The 20265-nt window shown below is 42.4% G+C and overlaps 54 non-coding genes and 1 pseudogene across 55 annotated transcripts; all 55 read left to right on the top strand.

The window, feature by feature from the left end:
- Positions 1 to 85: 85 nt before the first annotated feature.
- 5SrRNA:CR33387 lies at positions 86 to 220 on the top strand. The gene has a single exon (NR_001858.1). It is a non-coding gene; the product is annotated as a 5S ribosomal RNA (ribosomal RNA).
- Positions 221 to 454: 234 nt separating this feature from the next.
- On the top strand, positions 455 to 589 carry 5SrRNA:CR33388. The gene has a single exon (NR_001857.1). It is a non-coding gene; the product is annotated as a 5S ribosomal RNA (ribosomal RNA).
- Positions 590 to 827: 238 nt separating this feature from the next.
- 5SrRNA:CR33389 lies at positions 828 to 962 on the top strand. The gene has a single exon (NR_001856.1). It is a non-coding gene; the product is annotated as a 5S ribosomal RNA (ribosomal RNA).
- Positions 963 to 1186: 224 nt separating this feature from the next.
- Positions 1187 to 1321, top strand: 5SrRNA:CR33390. The gene has a single exon (NR_001855.1). It is a non-coding gene; the product is annotated as a 5S ribosomal RNA (ribosomal RNA).
- Positions 1322 to 1548: 227 nt separating this feature from the next.
- On the top strand, positions 1549 to 1682 carry 5SrRNA:CR33391. Its single transcript, NR_001854.1, has one exon. It is a non-coding gene; the product is annotated as a 5S ribosomal RNA (ribosomal RNA).
- A 234-nt stretch (positions 1683 to 1916) lies between these two features.
- 5SrRNA:CR33392 lies at positions 1917 to 2051 on the top strand. Its single transcript, NR_001853.1, has one exon. It is a non-coding gene; the product is annotated as a 5S ribosomal RNA (ribosomal RNA).
- Positions 2052 to 2285: 234 nt separating this feature from the next.
- Positions 2286 to 2420, top strand: 5SrRNA:CR33393. Its single transcript, NR_001852.1, has one exon. It is a non-coding gene; the product is annotated as a 5S ribosomal RNA (ribosomal RNA).
- Positions 2421 to 2654: 234 nt separating this feature from the next.
- Positions 2655 to 2789, top strand: 5SrRNA:CR33394. Its single transcript, NR_001851.1, has one exon. It is a non-coding gene; the product is annotated as a 5S ribosomal RNA (ribosomal RNA).
- A 234-nt stretch (positions 2790 to 3023) lies between these two features.
- On the top strand, positions 3024 to 3158 carry 5SrRNA:CR33395. Its single transcript, NR_001850.1, has one exon. It is a non-coding gene; the product is annotated as a 5S ribosomal RNA (ribosomal RNA).
- A 234-nt stretch (positions 3159 to 3392) lies between these two features.
- On the top strand, positions 3393 to 3527 carry 5SrRNA:CR33396. Its single transcript, NR_001849.1, has one exon. It is a non-coding gene; the product is annotated as a 5S ribosomal RNA (ribosomal RNA).
- A 238-nt stretch (positions 3528 to 3765) lies between these two features.
- On the top strand, positions 3766 to 3900 carry 5SrRNA:CR33397. The gene has a single exon (NR_001848.1). It is a non-coding gene; the product is annotated as a 5S ribosomal RNA (ribosomal RNA).
- A 231-nt stretch (positions 3901 to 4131) lies between these two features.
- On the top strand, positions 4132 to 4266 carry 5SrRNA:CR33398. The gene has a single exon (NR_001847.1). It is a non-coding gene; the product is annotated as a 5S ribosomal RNA (ribosomal RNA).
- Positions 4267 to 4500: 234 nt separating this feature from the next.
- On the top strand, positions 4501 to 4635 carry 5SrRNA:CR33399. Its single transcript, NR_001846.1, has one exon. It is a non-coding gene; the product is annotated as a 5S ribosomal RNA (ribosomal RNA).
- A 234-nt stretch (positions 4636 to 4869) lies between these two features.
- 5SrRNA:CR33400 lies at positions 4870 to 5004 on the top strand. Its single transcript, NR_001845.1, has one exon. It is a non-coding gene; the product is annotated as a 5S ribosomal RNA (ribosomal RNA).
- A 234-nt stretch (positions 5005 to 5238) lies between these two features.
- 5SrRNA:CR33401 lies at positions 5239 to 5373 on the top strand. Its single transcript, NR_001844.1, has one exon. It is a non-coding gene; the product is annotated as a 5S ribosomal RNA (ribosomal RNA).
- Positions 5374 to 5600: 227 nt separating this feature from the next.
- 5SrRNA:CR33402 lies at positions 5601 to 5735 on the top strand. Its single transcript, NR_001843.1, has one exon. It is a non-coding gene; the product is annotated as a 5S ribosomal RNA (ribosomal RNA).
- A 231-nt stretch (positions 5736 to 5966) lies between these two features.
- 5SrRNA:CR33403 lies at positions 5967 to 6101 on the top strand. Its single transcript, NR_001842.1, has one exon. It is a non-coding gene; the product is annotated as a 5S ribosomal RNA (ribosomal RNA).
- Positions 6102 to 6325: 224 nt separating this feature from the next.
- On the top strand, positions 6326 to 6460 carry 5SrRNA:CR33404. The gene has a single exon (NR_001841.1). It is a non-coding gene; the product is annotated as a 5S ribosomal RNA (ribosomal RNA).
- A 241-nt stretch (positions 6461 to 6701) lies between these two features.
- Positions 6702 to 6835, top strand: 5SrRNA:CR33405. Its single transcript, NR_001840.1, has one exon. It is a non-coding gene; the product is annotated as a 5S ribosomal RNA (ribosomal RNA).
- Positions 6836 to 7069: 234 nt separating this feature from the next.
- Positions 7070 to 7204, top strand: 5SrRNA:CR33406. The gene has a single exon (NR_001839.1). It is a non-coding gene; the product is annotated as a 5S ribosomal RNA (ribosomal RNA).
- A 238-nt stretch (positions 7205 to 7442) lies between these two features.
- Positions 7443 to 7577, top strand: 5SrRNA:CR33407. The gene has a single exon (NR_001838.1). It is a non-coding gene; the product is annotated as a 5S ribosomal RNA (ribosomal RNA).
- Positions 7578 to 7815: 238 nt separating this feature from the next.
- Positions 7816 to 7950, top strand: 5SrRNA:CR33408. Its single transcript, NR_001837.1, has one exon. It is a non-coding gene; the product is annotated as a 5S ribosomal RNA (ribosomal RNA).
- A 231-nt stretch (positions 7951 to 8181) lies between these two features.
- 5SrRNA:CR33409 lies at positions 8182 to 8316 on the top strand. Its single transcript, NR_001836.1, has one exon. It is a non-coding gene; the product is annotated as a 5S ribosomal RNA (ribosomal RNA).
- Positions 8317 to 8547: 231 nt separating this feature from the next.
- 5SrRNA:CR33410 lies at positions 8548 to 8682 on the top strand. The gene has a single exon (NR_001835.1). It is a non-coding gene; the product is annotated as a 5S ribosomal RNA (ribosomal RNA).
- Positions 8683 to 8923: 241 nt separating this feature from the next.
- 5SrRNA:CR33411 lies at positions 8924 to 9058 on the top strand. Its single transcript, NR_001834.1, has one exon. It is a non-coding gene; the product is annotated as a 5S ribosomal RNA (ribosomal RNA).
- Positions 9059 to 9282: 224 nt separating this feature from the next.
- 5SrRNA:CR33412 lies at positions 9283 to 9417 on the top strand. Its single transcript, NR_001833.1, has one exon. It is a non-coding gene; the product is annotated as a 5S ribosomal RNA (ribosomal RNA).
- A 231-nt stretch (positions 9418 to 9648) lies between these two features.
- 5SrRNA:CR33413 lies at positions 9649 to 9783 on the top strand. The gene has a single exon (NR_001832.1). It is a non-coding gene; the product is annotated as a 5S ribosomal RNA (ribosomal RNA).
- Positions 9784 to 10014: 231 nt separating this feature from the next.
- 5SrRNA:CR33414 lies at positions 10015 to 10149 on the top strand. The gene has a single exon (NR_001831.1). It is a non-coding gene; the product is annotated as a 5S ribosomal RNA (ribosomal RNA).
- Positions 10150 to 10390: 241 nt separating this feature from the next.
- 5SrRNA:CR33415 lies at positions 10391 to 10525 on the top strand. The gene has a single exon (NR_001830.1). It is a non-coding gene; the product is annotated as a 5S ribosomal RNA (ribosomal RNA).
- Positions 10526 to 10759: 234 nt separating this feature from the next.
- 5SrRNA-Psi:CR33416 lies at positions 10760 to 10902 on the top strand (annotated as a pseudogene). The gene is given in 1 exon segment: positions 10760 to 10902. The product of its transcript is annotated as a 5S ribosomal RNA pseudogene (ribosomal RNA).
- A 238-nt stretch (positions 10903 to 11140) lies between these two features.
- Positions 11141 to 11275, top strand: 5SrRNA:CR33417. Its single transcript, NR_001828.1, has one exon. It is a non-coding gene; the product is annotated as a 5S ribosomal RNA (ribosomal RNA).
- A 231-nt stretch (positions 11276 to 11506) lies between these two features.
- Positions 11507 to 11641, top strand: 5SrRNA:CR33418. Its single transcript, NR_001827.1, has one exon. It is a non-coding gene; the product is annotated as a 5S ribosomal RNA (ribosomal RNA).
- Positions 11642 to 11875: 234 nt separating this feature from the next.
- Positions 11876 to 12010, top strand: 5SrRNA:CR33419. The gene has a single exon (NR_001826.1). It is a non-coding gene; the product is annotated as a 5S ribosomal RNA (ribosomal RNA).
- Positions 12011 to 12237: 227 nt separating this feature from the next.
- Positions 12238 to 12372, top strand: 5SrRNA:CR33420. Its single transcript, NR_001825.1, has one exon. It is a non-coding gene; the product is annotated as a 5S ribosomal RNA (ribosomal RNA).
- A 231-nt stretch (positions 12373 to 12603) lies between these two features.
- 5SrRNA:CR33421 lies at positions 12604 to 12738 on the top strand. Its single transcript, NR_001824.1, has one exon. It is a non-coding gene; the product is annotated as a 5S ribosomal RNA (ribosomal RNA).
- A 241-nt stretch (positions 12739 to 12979) lies between these two features.
- 5SrRNA:CR33422 lies at positions 12980 to 13114 on the top strand. Its single transcript, NR_001823.1, has one exon. It is a non-coding gene; the product is annotated as a 5S ribosomal RNA (ribosomal RNA).
- Positions 13115 to 13338: 224 nt separating this feature from the next.
- 5SrRNA:CR33423 lies at positions 13339 to 13473 on the top strand. The gene has a single exon (NR_001822.1). It is a non-coding gene; the product is annotated as a 5S ribosomal RNA (ribosomal RNA).
- A 234-nt stretch (positions 13474 to 13707) lies between these two features.
- 5SrRNA:CR33424 lies at positions 13708 to 13842 on the top strand. The gene has a single exon (NR_001821.1). It is a non-coding gene; the product is annotated as a 5S ribosomal RNA (ribosomal RNA).
- A 231-nt stretch (positions 13843 to 14073) lies between these two features.
- 5SrRNA:CR33425 lies at positions 14074 to 14208 on the top strand. Its single transcript, NR_001820.1, has one exon. It is a non-coding gene; the product is annotated as a 5S ribosomal RNA (ribosomal RNA).
- A 241-nt stretch (positions 14209 to 14449) lies between these two features.
- 5SrRNA:CR33426 lies at positions 14450 to 14584 on the top strand. Its single transcript, NR_001819.1, has one exon. It is a non-coding gene; the product is annotated as a 5S ribosomal RNA (ribosomal RNA).
- Positions 14585 to 14825: 241 nt separating this feature from the next.
- 5SrRNA:CR33427 lies at positions 14826 to 14960 on the top strand. The gene has a single exon (NR_001818.1). It is a non-coding gene; the product is annotated as a 5S ribosomal RNA (ribosomal RNA).
- A 231-nt stretch (positions 14961 to 15191) lies between these two features.
- Positions 15192 to 15326, top strand: 5SrRNA:CR33428. The gene has a single exon (NR_001817.1). It is a non-coding gene; the product is annotated as a 5S ribosomal RNA (ribosomal RNA).
- Positions 15327 to 15557: 231 nt separating this feature from the next.
- On the top strand, positions 15558 to 15692 carry 5SrRNA:CR33429. Its single transcript, NR_001816.1, has one exon. It is a non-coding gene; the product is annotated as a 5S ribosomal RNA (ribosomal RNA).
- Positions 15693 to 15919: 227 nt separating this feature from the next.
- 5SrRNA:CR33430 lies at positions 15920 to 16054 on the top strand. The gene has a single exon (NR_001815.1). It is a non-coding gene; the product is annotated as a 5S ribosomal RNA (ribosomal RNA).
- A 234-nt stretch (positions 16055 to 16288) lies between these two features.
- 5SrRNA:CR33431 lies at positions 16289 to 16423 on the top strand. Its single transcript, NR_001814.1, has one exon. It is a non-coding gene; the product is annotated as a 5S ribosomal RNA (ribosomal RNA).
- Positions 16424 to 16657: 234 nt separating this feature from the next.
- On the top strand, positions 16658 to 16792 carry 5SrRNA:CR33432. The gene has a single exon (NR_001813.2). It is a non-coding gene; the product is annotated as a 5S ribosomal RNA (ribosomal RNA).
- A 234-nt stretch (positions 16793 to 17026) lies between these two features.
- On the top strand, positions 17027 to 17161 carry 5SrRNA:CR33433. Its single transcript, NR_001812.1, has one exon. It is a non-coding gene; the product is annotated as a 5S ribosomal RNA (ribosomal RNA).
- A 234-nt stretch (positions 17162 to 17395) lies between these two features.
- 5SrRNA:CR33434 lies at positions 17396 to 17530 on the top strand. The gene has a single exon (NR_001811.1). It is a non-coding gene; the product is annotated as a 5S ribosomal RNA (ribosomal RNA).
- A 234-nt stretch (positions 17531 to 17764) lies between these two features.
- Positions 17765 to 17899, top strand: 5SrRNA:CR33435. The gene has a single exon (NR_001810.1). It is a non-coding gene; the product is annotated as a 5S ribosomal RNA (ribosomal RNA).
- Positions 17900 to 18133: 234 nt separating this feature from the next.
- On the top strand, positions 18134 to 18268 carry 5SrRNA:CR33436. The gene has a single exon (NR_001809.1). It is a non-coding gene; the product is annotated as a 5S ribosomal RNA (ribosomal RNA).
- A 234-nt stretch (positions 18269 to 18502) lies between these two features.
- Positions 18503 to 18637, top strand: 5SrRNA:CR33437. Its single transcript, NR_001808.1, has one exon. It is a non-coding gene; the product is annotated as a 5S ribosomal RNA (ribosomal RNA).
- A 234-nt stretch (positions 18638 to 18871) lies between these two features.
- 5SrRNA:CR33438 lies at positions 18872 to 19006 on the top strand. Its single transcript, NR_001807.1, has one exon. It is a non-coding gene; the product is annotated as a 5S ribosomal RNA (ribosomal RNA).
- Positions 19007 to 19247: 241 nt separating this feature from the next.
- On the top strand, positions 19248 to 19382 carry 5SrRNA:CR33439. Its single transcript, NR_001806.1, has one exon. It is a non-coding gene; the product is annotated as a 5S ribosomal RNA (ribosomal RNA).
- Positions 19383 to 19606: 224 nt separating this feature from the next.
- On the top strand, positions 19607 to 19741 carry 5SrRNA:CR33440. Its single transcript, NR_001805.1, has one exon. It is a non-coding gene; the product is annotated as a 5S ribosomal RNA (ribosomal RNA).
- A 231-nt stretch (positions 19742 to 19972) lies between these two features.
- Positions 19973 to 20107, top strand: 5SrRNA:CR33441. The gene has a single exon (NR_001804.1). It is a non-coding gene; the product is annotated as a 5S ribosomal RNA (ribosomal RNA).
- Positions 20108 to 20265: the final 158 nt, after the last annotated feature.

Raw genomic sequence — 20265 nt, 5'->3', positions numbered from 1 at the left:
CCAATGGTACAAAAACAGTCTATTTCAGTCTATGGGCATAACTGAATATCAGAGTATAAGGACACTGTTTAGCCCCTCGACTTTCGCCAACGACCATACCACGCTGAATACATCGGTTCTCGTCCGATCACCGAAATTAAGCAGCGTCGGGCGCGGTTAGTACTTAGATGGGGGACCGCTTGGGAACACCGCGTGTTGTTGGCCTCGTCCACAACTTTTTGCTGCCTGCTGCCTGCTGCCTGCTGCCTTCTTAGTTTTTATTTTAGCATTATTGGCTACAAATCAGAATGAAAACTTTGTTCACCTAATTTCAAATTTTGTCTTTCACTCATTATTAATCTTTTATATCTTTATTACGATATCTAAAACCCAATGGTACAAAAACAGTCTATTTCAGTCTATGGGCATAACTGAATATCAGAGTATAAGGACACTGTTTAGCCCCTCGACTTTCGCCAACGACCATACCACGCTGAATACATCGGTTCTCGTCCGATCACCGAAATTAAGCAGCGTCGGGCGCGGTTAGTACTTAGATGGGGGACCGCTTGGGAACACCGCGTGTTGTTGGCCTCGTCCACAACTTTTTGCTGCCTGCTGCCTGCTGCCTGCTGCCTGCTGCCTTCTTAGTTTTTATTTTAGCATTATTGGCTACAAATCAGAATGAAAACTTTGTTCACCTAATTTCAAATTTTGTCTTTCACTCATTAATCTTTTATATCTTTATTACGATATCTGAAACCCAATGGTACAAAAACAGTCTATTTCAGTCTATGGGCATAACTGAATATCAGAGTATAAGGACACTGTTTAGCCCCTCGACTTTCGCCAACGACCATACCACGCTGAATACATCGGTTCTCGTCCGATCACCGAAATTAAGCAGCGTCGGGCGCGGTTAGTACTTAGATGAGGGACCGCTTGGGAACACCGCGTGTTGTTGGCCTCGTCCACAACTTTTTGCTGCCTGCTGCCTGCTGCCTTCTTAGTTTTTATTTTAGCATTATTGGCTACAAATCAGAATGAAAACTTTGTTCACCTAATTTCAAATTTTGTCTTTCACTCATTAATCTTTTATATCTTTATTACGATATCTGAAACCCAATGGTACAAAAACAGTCTATTTCAGTCTATGGGCATAACTGAATATCAGAGTATAAGGACACTGTTTAGCCCCTCGACTTTTGCCAACGACCATACCACGCTGAATACATCGGTTCTCGTCCGATCACCGAAATTAAGCAGCGTCGGGCGCGGTTAGTACTTAGATGAGGGACCGCTTGGGAACACCGCGTGTTGTTGGCCTCGTCCACAACTTTTTGCTGCCTGCTGCCTGCTGCCTTCTTAGTTTTTATTTAAGCATTATTGGCTACAAATCAGAATGAAAACTTTGTTCACCTAATTTCAAATTTTGTCTTTCACTCATTATTAATCTTTTATATCTTTATTACGATATCTAAAACCCAATGGTACAAAAACAGTCTATTTCAGTCTATGGGCATAACTGAATATCAGAGTATAAGGACACTGTTTAGCCCCTCGACTTTTGCCAACGACCATACCAGCTGAATACATCGGTTCTCGTCCGATCACCGAAATTTAGCAGCGTCGGGCGCGGTTAGTACTTAGATGGGGGACCGCTTGGGAACACCGCGTGTTGTTGGCCTCGTCCACAACTTTTTGCTGCCTGCTGTCTGCTGCCTGCTGCCTTCTTAGTTTTTATTTTAGCATTATTGGCTACAAATCAGAATGAAAACTTTGTTCACCTAATTTCAAATTTTGTCTTTCACTCATTATTAATCTTTTATATCTTTATTACGATATCTGAAACCCAATGGTACAAAAACAGTCTATTTCAGTCTATGGGCATAACTGAATATCAGAGTATAAGGACACTGTTTAGCCCCTCGACTTTCGCCAACGACCATACCACGCTGAATACATCGGTTCTCGTCCGATCACCGAAATTAAGCAGCGTCGGGCGCGGTTAGTACTTAGATGGGGGACCGCTTGGGAACACCGCGTGTTGTTGGCCTCGTCCACAACTTTTTGCTGCCTGCTGCCTGCTGCCTGCTGCCTTCTTAGTTTTTATTTTAGCATTATTGGCTACAAATCAGAATGAAAACTTTGTTCACCTAATTTCAAATTTTGTCTTTCACTCATTATTAATCTTTTATATCTTTATTACGATATCTGAAACCCAATGGTACAAAAACAGTCTATTTCAGTCTATGGGCATAACTGAATATCAGAGTATAAGGACACTGTTTAGCCCCTCGACTTTCGCCAACGACCATACCACGCTGAATACATCGGTTCTCGTCCGATCACCGAAATTAAGCAGCGTCGGGCGCGGTTAGTACTTAGATGGGGGACCGCTTGGGAACACCGCGTGTTGTTGGCCTCGTCCACAACTTTTTGCTGCCTGCTGCCTGCTGCCTGCTGCCTTCTTAGTTTTTATTTTAGCATTATTGGCTACAAATCAGAATGAAAACTTTGTTCACCTAATTTCAAATTTTGTCTTTCACTCATTATTAATCTTTTATATCTTTATTACGATATCTGAAACCCAATGGTACAAAAACAGTCTATTTCAGTCTATGGGCATAACTGAATATCAGAGTATAAGGACACTGTTTAGCCCCTCGACTTTCGCCAACGACCATACCACGCTGAATACATCGGTTCTCGTCCGATCACCGAAATTAAGCAGCGTCGGGCGCGGTTAGTACTTAGATGGGGGACCGCTTGGGAACACCGCGTGTTGTTGGCCTCGTCCACAACTTTTTGCTGCCTGCTGCCTGCTGCCTGCTGCCTTCTTAGTTTTTATTTTAGCATTATTGGCTACAAATCAGAATGAAAACTTTGTTCACCTAATTTCAAATTTTGTCTTTCACTCATTATTAATCTTTTATATCTTTATTACGATATCTGAAACCCAATGGTACAAAAACAGTCTATTTCAGTCTATGGGCATAACTGAATATCAGAGTATAAGGACACTGTTTAGCCCCTCGACTTTCGCCAACGACCATACCACGCTGAATACATCGGTTCTCGTCCGATCACCGAAATTAAGCAGCGTCGGGCGCGGTTAGTACTTAGATGGGGGACCGCTTGGGAACACCGCGTGTTGTTGGCCTCGTCCACAACTTTTTGCTGCCTGCTGCCTGCTGCCTGCTGCCTTCTTAGTTTTTATTTAAGCATTATTGGCTACAAATCAGAATGAAAACTTTGTTCACCTAATTTCAAATTTTGTCTTTCACTCATTATTAATCTTTTATATCTTTATTACGATATCTAAAACCCAATGGTACAAAAACAGTCTATTTCAGTCTATGGGCATAACTGAATATCAGAGTATAAGGACACTGTTTAGCCCCTCGACTTTCGCCAACGACCATACCACGCTGAATACATCGGTTCTCGTCCGATCACCGAAATTAAGCAGCGTCGGGCGCGGTTAGTACTTAGATGGGGGACCGCTTGGGAACACCGCGTGTTGTTGGCCTCGTCCACAACTTTTTGCTGCTTGCTGCCTGCTGCCTGCTGCCTGCTGCCTTCTTAGTTTTTATTTTAGCATTATTGGCTACAAATCAGAATGAAAACTTTGTTCACCTAATTTCAAATTTTGTCTTTCACTCATTAATCTTTTATATCTTTATTACGATATCTGAAACCCAATGGTACAAAAACAGTCTATTTCAGTCTATGGGCATAACTGAATATCAGAGTATAAGGACACTGTTTAGCCCCTCGACTTTCGCCAACGACCATACCACGCTGAATACATCGGTTCTCGTCCGATCACCGAAATTAAGCAGCGTCGGGCGCGGTTAGTACTTAGATGGGGGACCGCTTGGGAACACCGCGTGTTGTTGGCCTCGTCCACAACTTTTTGCTGCCTGCTGCCTGCTGCCTGCTGCCTTCTTAGTTTTTATTTAAGCATTATTGGCTACAAATCAGAATGAAAACTTTGTTCACCTAATTTCAAATTTTGTCTTTCACTCATTAATCTTTTATATCTTTATTACGATATCTAAAACCCAATGGTACAAAAACAGTCTATTTCAGTCTATGGGCATAACTGAATATCAGAGTATAAGGACACTGTTTAGCCCCTCGACTTTCGCCAACGACCATACCACGCTGAATACATCGGTTCTCGTCCGATCACCGAAATTAAGCAGCGTCGGGCGCGGTTAGTACTTAGATGAGGGACCGCTTGGGAACACCGCGTGTTATTGGCCTCGTCCACAACTTTTTGCTGCCTGCTGCCTGCTGCCTGCTGCCTTCTTAGTTTTTATTTTAGCATTATTGGCTACAAATCAGAATGAAAACTTTGTTCACCTAATTTCAAATTTTGTTTTTCACTCATTATTAATCTTTTATATCTTTATTACGATATCTAAAACCCAATGGTACAAAAACAGTCTATTTCAGTCTATGGGCATAACTGAATATCAGAGTATAAGGACACTGTTTAGCCCCTCGACTTTCGCCAACGACCATACCACGCTGAATACATCGGTTCTCGTCCGATCACCGAAATTAAGCAGCGTCGGGCGCGGTTAGTACTTAGATGAGGGACCGCTTGGGAACACCGCGTGTTGTTGGCCTCGTCCACAACTTTTTGCTGCCTGCTGCCTGCTGCCTGCTGCCTTCTTAGTTTTTATTTTAGCATTATTGGCTACAAATCAGAATGAAAACTTTGTTCACCTAATTTCAAATTTTGTTTTTCACTCATTATTAATCTTTTATATCTTTATTACGATATCTAAAACCCAATGGTACAAAAACAGTCTATTTCAGTCTATGGGCATAACTGAATATCAGAGTATAAGGACACTGTTTAGCCCCTCGACTTTCGCCAACGACCATACCACGCTGAATACATCGGTTCTCGTCCGATCACCGAAATTTAGCAGCGTCGGGCGCGGTTAGTACTTAGATGGGGGACCGCTTGGGAACACCGCGTGTTGTTGGCCTCGTCCACAACTTTTTGCTGCCTGCTGCCTGCTGCCTGCTGCCTTCTTAGTTTTTATTTTAGCATTATTGGCTACAAATCAGAATGAAAACTTTGTTCACCTAATTTCAAATTTTGTCTTTCACTCATTATTAATCTTTTATATCTTTATTACGATATCTAAAACCCAATGGTACAAAAACAGTCTATTTCAGTCTATGGGCATAACTGAATATCAGAGTATAAGGACACTGTTTAGCCCCTCGACTTTTGCCAACGACCATACCACGCTGAATACATCGGTTCTCGTCCGATCACCGAAATTTAGCAGCGTCGGGCGCGGTTAGTACTTAGATGGGGGACCGCTTGGGAACACCGCGTGTTGTTGGCCTCGTCCACAACTTTTTGCTGCCTGCTGCCTGCTGCCTTCTTAGTTTTTATTTTAGCATTATTGGCTACAAATCAGAATGAAAACTTTGTTCACCTAATTTCAAATTTTGTCTTTCACTCATTATTAATCTTTTATATCTTTATTACGATATCTAAAACCCAATGGTACAAAAACAGTCTATTTCAGTCTATGGGCATAACTGAATATCAGAGTATAAGGACACTGTTTAGCCCCTCGACTTTCGCCAACGACCATACCACGCTGAATACATCGGTTCTCGTCCGATCACCGAAATTTAGCAGCGTCGGGCGCGGTTAGTACTTAGATGGGGGACCGCTTGGGAACACCGCGTGTTGTTGGCCTCGTCCACAACTTTTTGCTGCCTGCTGCCTGCTGCCTGCTGCCTTCTTAGTTTTTATTTTAGCATTATTGGCTACAAATCAGAATGAAAACTTTGTTCACCTAATTTCAAATTTTGTCTTTCACTCATTAATCTTTTATATCTTTATTACGATATCTGAAACCCAATGGTACAAAAACAGTCTATTTCAGTCTATGGGCATAACTGAATATCAGAGTATAAGGACACTGTTTAGCCCCTCGACTTTCGCCAACGACCATACCACGCTGAATACATCGGTTCTCGTCCGATCACCGAAATTAAGCAGCGTCGGGCGCGGTTAGTACTTAGATGGGGGACCGCTTGGGAACACCGCGTGTTGTTGGCCTCGTCCACAACTTTTTGCTGCCTGCTGCCTGCTGCCTTCTTAGTTTTTATTTTAGCATTATTGGCTACAAATCAGAATGAAAACTTTGTTCACCTAATTTCAAATTTTGTCTTTCACTCATTAATCTTTTATATCTTTATTACGATATCTGAAACCCAATGGTACAAAAACAGTCTATTTCAGTCTATGGGCATAACTGAATATCAGAGTATAAGGACACTGTTTAGCCCCTCGACTTTCGCCAACGACCATACCACGCTGAATACATCGGTTCTCGTCCGATCACCGAAATTAAGCAGCGTCGGGCGCGGTTAGTACTTAGATGGGGGACCGCTTGGGAACACCGCGTGTTGTTGGCCTCGTCCACAACTTTTTGCTGCCTGCTGCCTGCTGCCTGCTGCCTGCTGCCTTCTTAGTTTTTATTTAAGCATTATTGGCTACAAATCAGAATGAAAACTTTGTTCACCTAATTTCAAATTTTGTCTTTCACTCATTATTAATCTTTTATATCTTTATTACGATATCTAAAACCCAATGGTACAAAAACAGTCTATTTCAGTCTATGGGCATAACTGAATATCAGAGTATAAGGACACTGTTTAGCCCCTCGACTTTTGCCAACGACCATACCAGCTGAATACATCGGTTCTCGTCCGATCACCGAAATTTAGCAGCGTCGGGCGCGGTTAGTACTTAGATGGGGGACCGCTTGGGAACACCGCGTGTTGTTGGCCTCGTCCACAACTTTTTGCTGCCTGCTGTCTGCTGCCTGCTGCCTTCTTAGTTTTTATTTAAGCATTATTGGCTACAAATCAGAATGAAAACTTTGTTCACCTAATTTCAAATTTTGTCTTTCACTCATTATTAATCTTTTATATCTTTATTACGATATCTAAAACCCAATGGTACAAAAACAGTCTATTTCAGTCCATGGGCATAACTGAATATCAGAGTATAAGGACACTGTTTAGCCCCTCGACTTTCGCCAACGACCATACCACGCTGAATACATCGGTTCTCGTCCGATCACCGAAATTAAGCAGCGTCGGGCGCGGTTAGTACTTAGATGAGGGACCGCTTGGGAACACCGCGTGTTGTTGGCCTCGTCCACAACTTTTTGCTGCCTGCTGCCTGCTGCCTGCTGCCTGCTGCCTTCTTAGTTTTTATTTTAGCATTATTGGCTACAAATCAGAATGAAAACTTTGTTCACCTAATTTCAAATTTTGTCTTTCACTCATTAATCTTTTATATCTTTATTACGATATCTGAAACCCAATGGTACAAAAACAGTCTATTTCAGTCTATGGGCATAACTGAATATCAGAGTATAAGGACACTGTTTAGCCCCTCGACTTTCGCCAACGACCATACCACGCTGAATACATCGGTTCTCGTCCGATCACCGAAATTAAGCAGCGTCGGGCGCGGTTAGTACTTAGATGTGGGACCGCTTGGGAACACCGCGTGTTGTTGGCCTCGTCCACAACTTTTTGCTGCCTGCTGCCTGCTGCCTGCTGCCTGCTGCCTTCTTAGTTTTTATTTTAGCATTATTGGCTACAAATCAGAATGAAAACTTTGTTCACCTAATTTCAAATTTTGTCTTTCACTCATTAATCTTTTATATCTTTATTACGATATCTGAAACCCAATGGTACAAAAACAGTCTATTTCAGTCTATGGGCATAACTGAATATCAGAGTATAAGGACACTGTTTAGCCCCTCGACTTTCGCCAACGACCATACCACGCTGAATACATCGGTTCTCGTCCGATCACCGAAATTAAGCAGCGTCGGGCGCGGTTAGTACTTAGATGAGGGACCGCTTGGGAACACCGCGTGTTGTTGGCCTCGTCCACAACTTTTTGCTGCCTGCTGCCTGCTGCCTGCTGCCTTCTTAGTTTTTATTTTAGCATTATTGGCTACAAATCAGAATGAAAACTTTGTTCACCTAATTTCAAATTTTGTCTTTCACTCATTAATCTTTTATATCTTTATTACGATATCTGAAACCCAATGGTACAAAAACAGTCTATTTCAGTCTATGGGCATAACTGAATATCAGAGTATAAGGACACTGTTTAGCCCCTCGACTTTCGCCAACGACCATACCACGCTGAATACATCGGTTCTCGTCCGATCACCGAAATTAAGCAGCGTCGGGCGCGGTTAGTACTTAGATGAGGGACCGCTTGGGAACACCGCGTGTTGTTGGCCTCGTCCACAACTTTTTGCTGCCTGCTGCCTGCTGCCTGCTGCCTTCTTAGTTTTTATTTTAGCATTATTGGCTACAAATCAGAATGAAAACTTTGTTCACCTAATTTCAAATTTTGTCTTTCACTCATTAATCTTTTATATCTTTATTACGATATCTGAAACCCAATGGTACAAAAACAGTCTATTTCAGTCTATGGGCATAACTGAATATCAGAGTATAAGGACACTGTTTAGCCCCTCGACTTTCGCCAACGACCATACCACGCTGAATACATCGGTTCTCGTCCGATCACCGAAATTAAGCAGCGTCGGGCGCGGTTAGTACTTAGATGAGGGACCGCTTGGGAACACCGCGTGTTGTTGGCCTCGTCCACAACTTTTTGCTGCCTGCTGCCTGCTGTCTGCTGCCTGCTGCCTTCTTAGTTTTTATTTAAGCATTATTGGCTACAAATCAGAATGAAAACTTTGTTCACCTAATTTCAAATTTTGTCTTTCACTCATTATTAATCTTTTATATCTTTATTACGATATCTAAAACCCAATGGTACAAAAACAGTCTATTTCAGTCTATGGGCATAACTGAATATCAGAGTATAAGGACACTGTTTAGCCCCTCGACTTTCGCCAACGACCATACCACGCTGAATACATCGGTTCTCGTCCGATCACCGAAATTAAGCAGCGTCGGGCGCGGTTAGTACTTAGATGAGGGACCGCTTGGGAACACCGCGTGTTGTTGGCCTCGTCCACAACTTTTTGCTGCCTGCTGCCTGCTGCCTTCTTAGTTTTTATTTAAGCATTATTGGCTACAAATCAGAATGAAAACTTTGTTCACCTAATTTCAAATTTTGTCTTTCACTCATTAATCTTTTATATCTTTATTACGATATCTGAAACCCAATGGTACAAAAACAGTCTATTTCAGTCTATGGGCATAACTGAATATCAGAGTATAAGGACACTGTTTAGCCCCTCGACTTTCGCCAACGACCATACCACGCTGAATACATCGGTTCTCGTCCGATCACCGAAATTAAGCAGCGTCGGGCGCGGTTAGTACTTAGATGAGGGACCGCTTGGGAACACCGCGTGTTGTTGGCCTCGTCCACAACTTTTTGCTGCCTGCTGCCTGCTGCCTGCTGCCTTCTTAGTTTTTATTTTAGCATTATTGGCTACAAATCAGAATGAAAACTTTGTTCACCTAATTTCAAATTTTGTCTTTCACTCATTAAGCTTTTATATCTTTATTACGATATCTGAAACCCAATGGTACAAAAACAGTCTATTTCAGTCTATGGGCATAACTGAATATCAGAGTATAAGGACACTGTTTAGCCCCTCGACTTTCGCCAACGACCATACCACGCTGAATACATCGGTTCTCGTCCGATCACCGAAATTAAGCAGCGTCGGGCGCGGTTAGTACTTAGATGGGGGACCGCTTGGGAACACCGCGTGTTGTTGGCCTCGTCCACAACTTTTTGCTGCCTGCTGCCTGCTGCCTGCTGCCTTCTTAGTTTTTATTTTAGCATTATTGGCTACAAATCAGAATGAAAACTTTGTTCACCTAATTTCAAATTTTGTCTTTCACTCATTAATCTTTTATATCTTTATTACGATATCTGAAACCCAATGGTACAAAAACAGTCTATTTCAGTCTATGGGCATAACTGAATATCAGAGTATAAGGACACTGTTTAGCCCCTCGACTTTCGCCAACGACCATACCACGCTGAATACATCGGTTCTCGTCCGATCACCGAAATTAAGCAGCGTCGGGCGCGGTTAGTACTTAGATGGGGGACCGCTTGGGAACACCGCGTGTTGTTGGCCTCGTCCACAACTTTTTGCTGCCTGCTGCCTGCTGCCTGCTGCCTGCTGCCTTCTTAGTTTTTATTTTAGCATTATTGGCTACAAATCAGAATGAAAACTTTGTTCACCTAATTTCAAATTTTGTCTTTCACTCATTATTAATCTTTTATATCTTTATTACGATATCTAAAACCCAATGGTACAAAAACAGTCTATTTCAGTCTATGGGCATAACTGAATATCAGAGTATAAGGACACTGTTTAGCCCCTCGACTTTCGCCAACGACCATACCACGCTGAATACATCGGTTCTCGTCCGATCACCGAAATTAAGCAGCGTCGGGCGCGGTTAGTACTTAGATGGGGGACCGCTTGGGAACACCGCGTGTTGTTGGCCTCGTCCACAACTTTTTGCTGCCTGCTGCCTGCTGCCTGCTGCCTTCTTAGTTTTTATTTTAGCATTATTGGCTACAAATCAGAATGAAAACTTTGTTCACCTAATTTCAAATTTTGTCTTTCACTCATTATTAATCTTTTATATCTTTATTACGATATCTAAAACCCAATGGTACAAAAACAGTCTATTTCAGTCTATGGGCATAACTGAATATCAGAGTATAAGGACACTGTTTAGCCCCTCGACTTTCGCCAACGACCATACCACGCTGAATACATCGGTTCTCGTCCGATCACCGAAATTAAGCAGCGTCGGGCGCTCGGGCGCGGTTAGTACTTAGATGGGGGACCGCTTGGGAACACCGCGTGTTGTTGGCCTCGTCCACAACTTTTTGCTGCCTGCTGCCTGCTGCCTGCTGCCTGCTGCCTTCTTAGTTTTTATTTTAGCATTATTGGCTGCAAATCAGAATGAAAACTTTGTTCACCTAATTTCAAATTTTGTCTTTCACTCATTAAGCTTTTATATCTTTATTACGATATCTGAAACCCAATGGTACAAAAACAGTCTATTTCAGTCTATGGGCATAACTGAATATCAGAGTATAAGGACACTGTTTAGCCCCTCGACTTTCGCCAACGACCATACCACGCTGAATACATCGGTTCTCGTCCGATCACCGAAATTAAGCAGCGTCGGGCGCGGTTAGTACTTAGATGGGGGACCGCTTGGGAACACCGCGTGTTGTTGGCCTCGTCCACAACTTTTTGCTGCCTGCTGCCTGCTGCCTGCTGCCTTCTTAGTTTTTATTTTAGCATTATTGGCTACAAATCAGAATGAAAACTTTGTTCACCTAATTTCAAATTTTGTCTTTCACTCATTAATCTTTTATATCTTTATTACGATATCTGAAACCCAATGGTACAAAAACAGTCTATTTCAGTCTATGGGCATAACTGAATATCAGAGTATAAGGACACTGTTTAGCCCCTCGACTTTCGCCAACGACCATACCACGCTGAATACATCGGTTCTCGTCCGATCACCGAAATTAAGCAGCGTCGGGCGCGGTTAGTACTTAGATGAGGGACCGCTTGGGAACACCGCGTGTTATTGGCCTCGTCCACAACTTTTTGCTGCCTGCTGCCTGCTGCCTGCTGCCTTCTTAGTTTTTATTTTAGCATTATTGGCTACAAATCAGAATGAAAACTTTGTTCACCTAATTTCAAATTTTGTTTTTCACTCATTATTAATCTTTTATATCTTTATTACGATATCTAAAACCCAATGGTACAAAAACAGTCTATTTCAGTCTATGGGCATAACTGAATATCAGAGTATAAGGACACTGTTTAGCCCCTCGACTTTTGCCAACGACCATACCACGCTGAATACATCGGTTCTCGTCCGATCACCGAAATTTAGCAGCGTCGGGCGCGGTTAGTACTTAGATGGGGGACCGCTTGGGAACACCGCGTGTTGTTGGCCTCGTCCACAACTTTTTGCTGCCTGCTGCCTGCTGCCTTCTTAGTTTTTATTTTAGCATTATTGGCTACAAATCAGAATGAAAACTTTGTTCACCTAATTTCAAATTTTGTCTTTCACTCATTATTAATCTTTTATATCTTTATTACGATATCTAAAACCCAATGGTACAAAAACAGTCTATTTCAGTCTATGGGCATAACTGAATATCAGAGTATAAGGACACTGTTTAGCCCCTCGACTTTCGCCAACGACCATACCACGCTGAATACATCGGTTCTCGTCCGATCACCGAAATTTAGCAGCGTCGGGCGCGGTTAGTACTTAGATGGGGGACCGCTTGGGAACACCGCGTGTTGTTGGCCTCGTCCACAACTTTTTGCTGCCTGCTGCCTGCTGCCTGCTGCCTTCTTAGTTTTTATTTTAGCATTATTGGCTACAAATCAGAATGAAAACTTTGTTCACCTAATTTCAAATTTTGTCTTTCACTCATTAATCTTTTATATCTTTATTACGATATCTGAAACCCAATGGTACAAAAACAGTCTATTTCAGTCTATGGGCATAACTGAATATCAGAGTATAAGGACACTGTTTAGCCCCTCGACTTTCGCCAACGACCATACCACGCTGAATACATCGGTTCTCGTCCGATCACCGAAATTAAGCAGCGTCGGGCGCGGTTAGTACTTAGATGGGGGACCGCTTGGGAACACCGCGTGTTGTTGGCCTCGTCCACAACTTTTTGCTGCCTGCTGCCTGCTGTCTGCTGCCTGCTGCCTTCTTAGTTTTTATTTTAGCATTATTGGCTACAAATCAGAATGAAAACTTTGTTCACCTAATTTCAAATTTTGTCTTTCACTCATTATTAATCTTTTATATCTTTATTACGATATCTAAAACCCAATGGTACAAAAACAGTATATTTCAGTCTATGGGCATAACTGAATATCAGAGTATAAGGACACTGTTTAGCCCCTCGACTTTCGCCAACGACCATACCACGCTGAATACATCGGTTCTCGTCCGATCACCGAAATTAAGCAGCGTCGGGCGCGGTTAGTACTTAGATGAGGGACCGCTTGGGAACACCGCGTGTTGTTGGCCTCGTCCACAACTTTTTGCTGCCTGCTGCCTGCTGCCTTCTTAGTTTTTATTTTAGCATTATTGGCTACAAATCAGAATGAAAACTTTGTTCACCTAATTTCAAATTTTGTCTTTCACTCATTAAGCTTTTATATCTTTATTACGATATCTGAAACCCAATGGTACAAAAACAGTCTATTTCAGTCTATGGGCATAACTGAATATCAGAGTATAAGGACACTGTTTAGCCCCTCGACTTTCGCCAACGACCATACCACGCTGAATACATCGGTTCTCGTCCGATCACCGAAATTAAGCAGCGTCGGGCGCGGTTAGTACTTATATGGGGGACCGCTTGGGAACACCGCGTGTTGTTGGCCTCGTCCACAACTTTTTGCTGCCTGCTGCCTGCTGCCTGCTGCCTTCTTAGTTTTTATTTTAGCATTATTGGCTACAAATCAGAATGAAAACTTTGTTCACCTAATTTCAAATTTTGTCTTTCACTCATTATTAATCTTTTATATCTTTATTACGATATCTAAAACCCAATGGTACAAAAACAGTCTATTTCAGTCTATGGGCATAACTGAATATCAGAGTATAAGGACACTGTTTAGCCCCTCGACTTTCGCCAACGACCATACCACGCTGAATACATCGGTTCTCGTCCGATCACCGAAATTAAGCAGCGTCGGGCGCGGTTAGTACTTAGATGGGGGACCGCTTGGGAACACCGCGTGTTGTTGGCCTCGTCCACAACTTTTTGCTGCCTGCTGCCTGCTGCCTGCTGCCTTCTTAGTTTTTATTTTAGCATTATTGGCTACAAATCAGAATGAAAACTTTGTTCACCTAATTTCAAATTTTGTCTTTCACTCATTAATCTTTTATATCTTTATTACGATATCTGAAACCCAATGGTACAAAAACAGTCTATTTCAGTCTATGGGCATAACTGAATATCAGAGTATAAGGACACTGTTTAGCCCCTCGACTTTCGCCAACGACCATACCACGCTGAATACATCGGTTCTCGTCCGATCACCGAAATTAAGCAGCGTCGGGCGCGGTTAGTACTTAGATGGGGGACCGCTTGGGAACACCGCGTGTTGTTGGCCTCGTCCACAACTTTTTGCTGCCTGCTGCCTGCTGTCTGCTGCCTGCTGCCTTCTTAGTTTTTATTTTAGCATTATTGGCTACAAATCAGAATGAAAACTTTGTTCACCTAATTTCAAATTTTGTCTTTCACTCATTATTAATCTTTTATATCTTTATTACGATATCTAAAACCCAATGGTACAAAAACAGTCTATTTCAGTCTATGGGCATAACTGAATATCAGAGTATAAGGACACTGTTTAGCCCCTCGACTTTCGCCAACGACCATACCACGCTGAATACATCGGTTCTCGTCCGATCACCGAAATTAAGCAGCGTCGGGCGCGGTTAGTACTTAGATGGGGGACCGCTTGGGAACACCGCGTGTTGTTGGCCTCGTCCACAACTTTTTGCTGCCTGCTGCCTGCTGTCTGCTGCCTGCTGCCTTCTTAGTTTTTATTTTAGCATTATTGGCTACAAATCAGAATGAAAACTTTGTTCACCTAATTTCAAATTTTGTCTTTCACTCATTATTAATCTTTTATATCTTTATTACGATATCTAAAACCCAATGGTACAAAAACAGTCTATTTCAGTCTATGGGCATAACTGAATATCAGAGTATAAGGACACTGTTTAGCCCCTCGACTTTCGCCAACGACCATACCACGCTGAATACATCGGTTCTCGTCCGATCACCGAAATTAAGCAGCGTCGGGCGCGGTTAGTACTTAGATGAGGGACCGCTTGGGAACACCGCGTGTTGTTGGCCTCGTCCACAACTTTTTGCTGCCTGCTGCCTGCTGCCTGCTGCCTTCTTAGTTTTTATTTAAGCATTATTGGCTACAAATCAGAATGAAAACTTTGTTCACCTAATTTCAAATTTTGTCTTTCACTCATTAATCTTTTATATCTTTATTACGATATCTAAAACCCAATGGTACAAAAACAGTCTATTTCAGTCTATGGGCATAACTGAATATCAGAGTATAAGGACACTGTTTAGCCCCTCGACTTTTGCCAACGACCATACCACGCTGAATAGATCGGTTCTCGTCCGATCACCGAAATTAAGCAGCGTCGGGCGCGGTTAGTACTTAGATGAGGGACCGCTTGGGAACACCGCGTGTTGTTGGCCTCGTCCACAACTTTTTGCTGCCTGCTGCCTGCTGCCTGCTGCCTTCTTAGTTTTTATTTTAGCATTATTGGCTACAAATCAGAATGAAAACTTTGTTCACCTAATTTCAAATTTTGTCTTTCACTCATTAATCTTTTATATCTTTATTACGATATCTGAAACCCAATGGTACAAAAACAGTCTATTTCAGTCTATGGGCATAACTGAATATCAGAGTATAAGGACACTGTTTAGCCCCTCGACTTTCGCCAACGACCATACCACGCTGAATACATCGGTTCTCGTCCGATCACCGAAATTAAGCAGCGTCGGGCGCGGTTAGTACTTAGATGGGGGACCGCTTGGGAACACCGCGTGTTGTTGGCCTCGTCCACAACTTTTTGCTGCCTGCTGCCTGCTGCCTTCTTAGTTTTTATTTTAGCATTATTGGCTACAAATCAGAATGAAAACTTTGTTCACCTAATTTCAAATTTTGTCTTTCACTCATTATTAATCTTTTATATCTTTATTACGATATCTAAAACCCAATGGTACAAAAACAGTCTATTTCAGTCTATGGGCATAACTGAATATCAGAGTATAAGGACACTGTTTAGCCCCTCGACTTTCGCCAACGACCATACCACGCTGAATACATCGGTTCTCGTCCGATCACCGAAATTAAGCAGCGTCGGGCGCGGTTAGTACTTAGATGGGGGACCGCTTGGGAACACCGCGTGTTGTTGGCCTCGTCCACAACTTTTTGCTGCCTGCTGTCTGCTGCCTGCTGCCTTCTTAGTTTTTATTTTAGCATTATTGGCTACAAATCAGAATGAAAACTTTGTTCACCTAATTTCAAATTTTGTCTTTCACTCATTATTAATCTTTTATATCTTTATTACGATATCTGAAACCCAATGGTACAAAAACAGTCTATTTCAGTCTATGGGCATAACTGAATATCAGAGTATAAGGACACTGTTTAGCCCCTCGACTTTCGCCAACGACCATACCACGCTGAATACATCGGTTCTCGTCCGATCACCGAAATTAAGCAGCGTCGGGCGCGGTTAGTACTTAGATGGGGGACCGCTTGGGAACACCGCGTGTTGTTGGCCTCGTCCACAACTTTTTGCTGCCTGCTGCCTGCTGCCTGCTGCCTTCTTAGTTTTTATTTTAGCATTATTGGCTACAAATCAGAATGAAAACTTTGTTCACCTAATTTCAAATTTTGTCTTTCACTCATTATTAATCTTTTATATCTTTATTACGATATCTGAAACCCAATGGTACAAAAACAGTCTATTTCAGTCTATGGGCATAACTGAATATCAGAGTATAAGGACACTGTTTAGCCCCTCGACTTTCGCCAACGACCATACCACGCTGAATACATCGGTTCTCGTCCGATCACCGAAATTAAGCAGCGTCGGGCGCGGTTAGTACTTAGATGAGGGACCGCTTGGGAACACCGCGTGTTGTTGGCCTCATCCACAACTTTTTGCTGCCTGCTGCCTGCTGCCTGCTGCCTTCTTAGTTTTTATTTTAGCATTATTGGCTACAAATCAGAATGAAAACTTTGTTCACCTAATTTCAAATTTTGTCTTTCACTCATTATTAATCTTTTATATCTTTATTACGATATCTGAAACCCAATGGTACAAAAACAGTCTATTTCAGTCTATGGGCATAACTGAATATCAGAGTATAAGGACACTGTTTAGCCCCTCGACTTTCGCCAACGACCATACCACGCTGAATACATCGGTTCTCGTCCGATCACCGAAATTAAGCAGCGTCGGGCGCGGTTAGTACTTAGATGGGGGACCGCTTGGGAACACCGCGTGTTGTTGGCCTCGTCCACAACTTTTTGCTGCCTGCTGCCTGCTGCCTGCTGCCTTCTTAGTTTTTATTTTAGCATTATTGGCTACAAATCAGAATGAAAACTTTGTTCACCTAATTTCAAATTTTGTCTTTCACTCATTATTAATCTTTTATATCTTTATTACGATATCTGAAACCCAATGGTACAAAAACAGTCTATTTCAGTCTATGGGCATAACTGAATATCAGAGTATAAGGACACTGTTTAGCCCCTCGACTTTCGCCAACGACCATACCACGCTGAATACATCGGTTCTCGTCCGATCACCGAAATTAAGCAGCGTCGGGCGCGGTTAGTACTTAGATGGGGGACCGCTTGGGAACACCGCGTGTTGTTGGCCTCGTCCACAACTTTTTGCTGCCTGCTGCCTGCTGCCTGCTGCCTTCTTAGTTTTTATTTTAGCATTATTGGCTACAAATCAGAATGAAAACTTTGTTCACCTAATTTCAAATTTTGTCTTTCACTCATTATTAATCTTTTATATCTTTATTACGATATCTGAAACCCAATGGTACAAAAACAGTCTATTTCAGTCTATGGGCATAACTGAATATCAGAGTATAAGGACACTGTTTAGCCCCTCGACTTTCGCCAACGACCATACCACGCTGAATACATCGGTTCTCGTCCGATCACCGAAATTAAGCAGCGTCGGGCGCGGTTAGTACTTAGATGGGGGACCGCTTGGGAACACCGCGTGTTGTTGGCCTCGTCCACAACTTTTTGCTGCCTGCTGTCTGCTGCCTGCTGCCTTCTTAGTTTTTATTTTAGCATTATTGGCTACAAATCAGAATGAAAACTTTGTTCACCTAATTTCAAATTTTGTCTTTCACTCATTATTAATCTTTTATATCTTTATTACGATATCTGAAACCCAATGGTACAAAAACAGTCTATTTCAGTCTATGGGCATAACTGAATATCAGAGTATAAGGACACTGTTTAGCCCCTCGACTTTCGCCAACGACCATACCACGCTGAATACATCGGTTCTCGTCCGATCACCGAAATTAAGCAGCGTCGGGCGCGGTTAGTACTTAGATGGGGGACCGCTTGGGAACACCGCGTGTTGTTGGCCTCGTCCACAACTTTTTGCTGCCTGCTGCCTGCTGCCTGCTGCCTTCTTAGTTTTTATTTAAGCATTATTGGCTACAAATCAGAATGAAAACTTTGTTCACCTAATTTCAAATTTTGTCTTTCACTCATTATTAATCTTTTATATCTTTATTACGATATCTGAAACCCAATGGTACAAAAACAGTCTATTTCAGTCTATGGGCATAACTGAATATCAGAGTATAAGGACACTGTTTAGCCCCTCGACTTTCGCCAACGACCATACCACGCTGAATACATCGGTTCTCGTCCGATCACCGAAATTAAGCAGCGTCGGGCGCGGTTAGTACTTAGATGGGGGACCGCTTGGGAACACCGCGTGTTGTTGGCCTCGTCCACAACTTTTTGCTGCCTGCTGTCTGCTGCCTGCTGCCTTCTTAGTTTTTATTTTAGCATTATTGGCTACAAATCAGAATGAAAACTTTGTTCACCTAATTTCAAATTTTGTCTTTCACTCATTATTAATCTTTTATATCTTTATTACGATATCTAAAACCCAATGGTACAAAAACAGTCTATTTCAGTCTATGGGCATAACTGAATATCAGAGTATAAGGACACTGTTTAGCCCCTCGACTTTCGCCAACGACCATACCACGCTGAATACATCGGTTCTCGTCCGATCACCGAAATTAAGCAGCGTCGGGCGCGGTTAGTACTTAGATGAGGGACCGCTTGGGAACACCGCGTGTTGTTGGCCTCGTCCACAACTTTTTGCTGCCTGCTGCCTGCTGCCTGCTGCCTGCTGCCTTCTTAGTTTTTATTTTAGCATTATTGGCTACAAATCAGAATGAAAACTTTGTTCACCTAATTTCAAATTTTGTCTTTCACTCATTATTAATCTTTTATATCTTTATTACTATATCTAAAACCCAATGGTACAAAAACAGTCTATTTCAGTCTATGGGCATAACTGAATATCAGAGTATAAGGACACTGTTTAGCCCCTCGACTTTTGCCAACGACCATACCACGCTGAATACATCGGTTCTCGTCCGATCACCGAAATTTAGCAGCGTCGGGCGCGGTTAGTACTTAGATGGGGGACCGCTTGGGAACACCGCGTGTTGTTGGCCTCGTCCACAACTTTTTGCTGCCTGCTGCCTGCTGCCTTCTTAGTTTTTATTTTAGCATTATTGGCTACAAATCAGAATGAAAACTTTGTTCACCTAATTTCAAATTTTGTCTTTCACTCATTAATCTTTTATATCTTTATTACGATATCTGAAACCCAATGGTACAAAAACAGTCTATTTCAGTCTATGGGCATAACTGAATATCAGAGTATAAGGACACTGTTTAGCCCCTCGACTTTTGCCAACGACCATACCACGCTGAATACATCGGTTCTCGTCCGATCACCGAAATTAAGCAGCGTCGGGCGCGGTTAGTACTTAGATGAGGGACCGCTTGGGAACACCGCGTGTTGTTGGCCTCGTCCACAACTTTTTGCTGCCTGCTGCCTGCTGCCTGCTGCCTTCTTAGTTTTTATTTAAGCATTATTGGCTACAAATCAGAATGAAAACTTTGTTCACCTAATTTCAAATTTTGTCTTTCACTCATTAATCTTTTATATCTTTATTACGATATCTAAAACCCAATGGTACAAAAACAGTCTATTTCAGTCTATGGGCATAACTGAATATCAGAGTATAAGGACACTGTTTAGCCCCTCGACTTTTGCCAACGACCATACCACGCTGAATACATCGGTTCTCGTCCGATCACCGAAATTAAGCAGCGTCGGGCGCGGTTAGTACTTAGATGTGGGACCGCTTGGGAACACCGCGTGTTGTTGGCCTCGTCCACAACTTTTTGCTGCCTGCTGCCTGCTGCCTGCTGCCTGCTGCCTGCTGCCTTCTTAGTTTTTATTTTAGCATTATTGGCTACAAATCAGAATGAAAACTTTGTTCACCTAATTTCAAATTTTGTCTTTCACTCATTATTAATCTTTTATATCTTTATTACGATATCT

Source organism: Drosophila melanogaster, chromosome 2R (assembly GCF_000001215.4).
Source record: "Drosophila melanogaster chromosome 2R".
NCBI lineage: Eukaryota > Metazoa > Arthropoda > Insecta > Diptera > Drosophilidae > Drosophila > Drosophila melanogaster.
This window is presented reverse-complemented; position numbering and strand designations above follow the sequence as displayed.